Source organism: Moschus berezovskii, chromosome 20, assembly GCF_049115385.1.
Source record: "Moschus berezovskii isolate FMDL1 chromosome 20, NW_MosBer_1.0, whole genome shotgun sequence".
In the NCBI taxonomy this organism is placed as follows: Eukaryota; Metazoa; Chordata; class Mammalia; order Artiodactyla; family Moschidae; genus Moschus; species Moschus berezovskii.
This window is the reverse complement of record NC_142479.1, coordinates 49,246,360-49,250,426: the sequence shown is the minus strand read 5'-3', so window position 1 is coordinate 49,250,426 and position 4,067 is coordinate 49,246,360. Positions and strand designations below refer to the sequence as shown.

The 4,067-nt window shown below is 54.2% G+C and overlaps 1 pseudogene; it reads right to left on the bottom strand.

Annotated features, from left to right (window-relative positions):
• Positions 1-222: 222 nt before the first annotated feature.
• LOC129537244 (small ribosomal subunit protein uS2 pseudogene) lies at positions 223-1,279 on the bottom strand (annotated as a pseudogene).
• Positions 1,280-4,067: the final 2,788 nt, after the last annotated feature.

Here is a 4,067-nt window from a genome sequence, read left to right as displayed (position 1 = left end):
TGGAAAATGCATCACAGGGGACAAAGTGGAGCTGGAACACCAGATAGAAGCCACCAAAGTGGCCCAGATACCCAGTGGTGTTAGCCGGAGAGTGACAGTGGAGGCAAAGAAAGTGGGCAGGTCAGCGTAGGTTTGGGAGGGAGAGCAGAGCAGATGGGTGGGTTGGTGCACAAGTTGTGAGGATTAAGAAAGAAAAAGAGGAAAGGGGCGTAAATTAGGAGGTTTTTTTTTTTTTTTTTTTTTAGAAACAGTTTATTTTCCATCAACCAAATCTCCATTTGGAAGCCTGTGGAAGTCCTGCAAGTGTGTGGAAGTACAGCTTACGACCACTCGGTGGTGGTTCCTACCCATTCCGTGGCCTGAGCGGTGGGAGCTGCAGACCAGTCCTCAGTGGAAGGCTGAGCACTCCAGTCTTCAGTGGGGAACTGCTGAATGGGCACGGAAGGCACCTGCACACCTTCGGACCAGTCTGCCACCTCAGGCTGAGCAGCAGTGACCTCTGGAGCTGGAGCGGTCCATTCACCCTGAAATTCCTCCTTGGTCACAGCCTTCTCAGCTGCTGCCTGCTCTTCCTTTTCAATCTCTTCAGGATCTCTGTAGAAGTAGAGGTCCGGCATGACCTCCCACGGGTGTTCTCGGGAGATGGTGCCACGCGTGCGCAGAACTTCCCGGGCGAGCATCCACCACATCAGACCCACCGAGTGTGCTCCCTTGTTGTTGCATGGGATGGCAACGTCCATGTAGCGCAGAGGAGAGTCTGTGTTACACAGAGCAATGGTTGGCAGGTTAACGTATGAGGCTTCTGTGAGCGGCTGGTGGTCAGCCCTGGGGTCGGTAACCACCAGAAGCCTTGGCTCCCTGAACGCGGCCTGGATCTGGTTGGTGAAGGTTCCCGGAGTGAAGCGGCCAGCGATGGGAGTGGCTCCAGTGGCAGCAGCAAACTTCAGCACAGCTCTCTGGCCAGTATTCCTGGAGGATATGACACTGACATCAGCCGGGTTTTCAATGGCAACAATGGCCCGAGCTGCCAACAGAAGCTTCTCCCAGGTTCTCTTCAGAGTGATGATGTAGATGCCATCACTTTTCCTTTTGTAGATGTACTGTTCCATTTGGAAGTCAAGGTTGGTGCCACCTAAGTGGGTTCCTGCTGCAAGGAATTTGAGGACATCCTCCTCCTTCATTTGCAGGACATCAAGGGCTCCGGACATTGTGAAAGCTTCCCTTTAAGTTACGATGGGAATTCAGAACAACGCCGTATGGACCCCTCTCTGGGTAGCACCGAAAGAAATTAGGAGCTTTGAATTAACATATACACACTACTATATGTAAAAAAGATAATCAACAAGGACATACTGTATAGTCCTGGGAACTCTATACTCAATATTCCATAATAACCTATATGGGAAAAGAATCTGAGAATATAATATAACTGAATCATTTTGCTGTACACCTGAAACTGACACAACACTGCAAATCATCTGTATTCCAATAAACAAAAAGACCTCAGTAGTGAAGGTTCCAGAATTTCAATATAGAAGGGTTTTGGGAGCAGTCATGTTTTTAGAAGGGGAGCCAGGGACCATCTAGCAATTGTGTGCATAGCAGGCACTGTTCTTATTTAGACTGTGTTTATTTGGGGCAGGTGAAGGATGCTTAGGAGTATAATGGAGAGGGCAGTTTTGCATGGAAGGCTCTCACTCTAGCCTCGCTGGAGAGAGGACCTCTGTGTTCCTCTCCCACCATCACTCTGTCATGCTTTTACTTTCTTGGTAGCATTTATCAGTATGTTGGCATCATTCTCGGGTACAGCCCTTTCTGGAGCTTTTGGTGCATTTTCAAGGCTCCTCCCTGTCAACTACAAACTGGCACTTTCCATGGGCACTTACCTCTACAAGGATTAAGTCACATGCTGCTGTAGTTCCTAACCTTTAACCCCTGAAAAGAGCTCAGGGTAGGGAGCAGAAATGAGGCACTCTATGCTGGGAGTTAGATATTTTCAGGAGCCGATTTCAAGAGCCCAATTCTTGTGTCTTCTCGTATCTAGAAAAGTACTAAAATCCTCCATGGTGATGACGACTCCTCATGACTAGCAGAAACTTTCTGGAAAAGTATGTGCTTGATTGCAGGTATTCCCGCTTCACCAAAATGGCATATATAGTGACCTTTCACCCCCAGCCTCTTTGGGTCAGTTTCTCAGTTTCACCTCTCTCTGCTGGAGCCCCAACTATCTGAGCTGCTGTCGCCTGGGCTGCAGTCCTCATTTTGCCCCAAATAAAACTTAACTTGAGACTCTCACGTTGTGCACTTTTTATAAGTCGACATTCTCCCTGCTGGGGGACCTGCACAGGTTGGATGGCAGCTGAGAACTGAGTAAAACTGGACTTTGTGAGGAGCTGGTGCCAGGGCCACATCCAGGGCGGGAGGAAAGTGACCGGCTTGGCAGTCAGGCTGGAGTAAGTCAAACCCCAGAAGGTGGTAGCTGTCCTCCTATCCCTACTGTCACCCCCTCCCCCAGCTCAGCCAGCTGCTGGTGAGGGAAGCCCGGGAGGAAGGAGGCCTGGTGATTAAGAGCTCCGGTTTTCAGGGCTGGGGCCAGGGGGCACGCCCCCTGGGTGACATTTTCTCGCATTGTGTCCTCAGAACAAAAACGAGTCTTATTTGAGGAGTTGGAAGGGGGGCGGGGGCAAGGGGCCGAGTGGAATCGTGGCTCCAGGGAACGGCGATTACTCATCAAAGGCCAGGGCAGCCCGCGTCTTTGTGTGCCCTCCGCAGCCCGCCCGTGCCTGGCCACAGGCCCTCAGCCATAGACTCCCCCGCGTCCGACCTCCCAAGAGCCTGGCTGGGGATCGTGTGTGGGCAAAGAGCCGCTGCAGGCACGGTGGGGGAAGGGGGTGTCCAGGCAGACTTCCTGGAGGAGGGGAGACGGCTAAAGAGAGAAAAATGGGGTGGGTCTCCGGAGACCAGAGAGTGAGTGGAGGGGGAGGGCGGGGCAGAACCTCTAAGGTGTCAATTCAGCCCCCGGATGGAGAGTCCTGGAGGGGTCAGGGGAGGGGGCTGCTTCCTGCTACGAGGGCTATTTTGGGGCCTGAAACAAATCAAATCCGCCGCAGCCCCCAGAGCCCCCAGCAGCTGCGCACAACAGCTGTCCCGCGGAGGGCGCTGAGGGGTGGAACCTCGCTTCCTGCCCCCAACTGATCTCTCCCGCCGCCCCGGGGTGTGGGCTGCGGGAAAGGGGGTTAGAGGATGTGAAAGGGCTTTAGGCGCGAGTCAGAAACCTGGGCAAAACCTGGGCCTTTCCTCCACCTGTGCTGGGCTGCCTCGGGGCTGAGACCGGCTACTCCATCAGTCTTTAAGATGCTCCTGATCTTGGGAGGAGAGTCACCCCAGAAGCTCTTCCCTGCACCCCCCACCCTTCTTTGAGCCCCAACCGGGTGTCTCCCCTCGCCCAGACATTCCCTGCCTACAGTCCCTGCCCAGAAGCTCACCTACCTCTGGGAGAGGTAGGTGGGATAGGCGGGGTCCTTATCTAGCTCCTCCCGCCTCAAAAACCAGTCGCCATGCTCATCTCCCTGGGTCTTCTGGTTCTCTGTACCGTGATGTGTGGGTGCGAACTGCCCCAGCAACTGACCCTTCCTCCAGTGAGGGCTGGGGGCTCTGAGAGTGGGAGGGGTCTTAGCAAGGAGAGGGCAGGAGCCAAGTCCTTCCTTGGATTAGAGGCTCCCTGGAGGCTGAGGACACATCTCCTTTCCCCAGGGCAGTGCCCAGCTGGGCGGTGTCTGTCCACCAAACTAGCTTTGATTCCTTCCTGTTGACCCACAGGGACTGGCATGTGGGTGCTCTGGGATATTGTCAGCTTCAGGGCAGCTGCTATTCAGGCTACCCATTGCACTGAGCAGGGACCCCCATGCACGCACCCCACCAGGCCCACCCACCAGAACCCGAGACGTGGGTGTGTCAAGGAGCTGGAGGGGAGTATTGACCCCTCCTCCAGGGAGCCTTCTGGGACAGGCAGGAAGGAGAAGCTCTCTCTTTGGTCCACCCTGGCTCAAGGCCAGTCAGTGTCCACA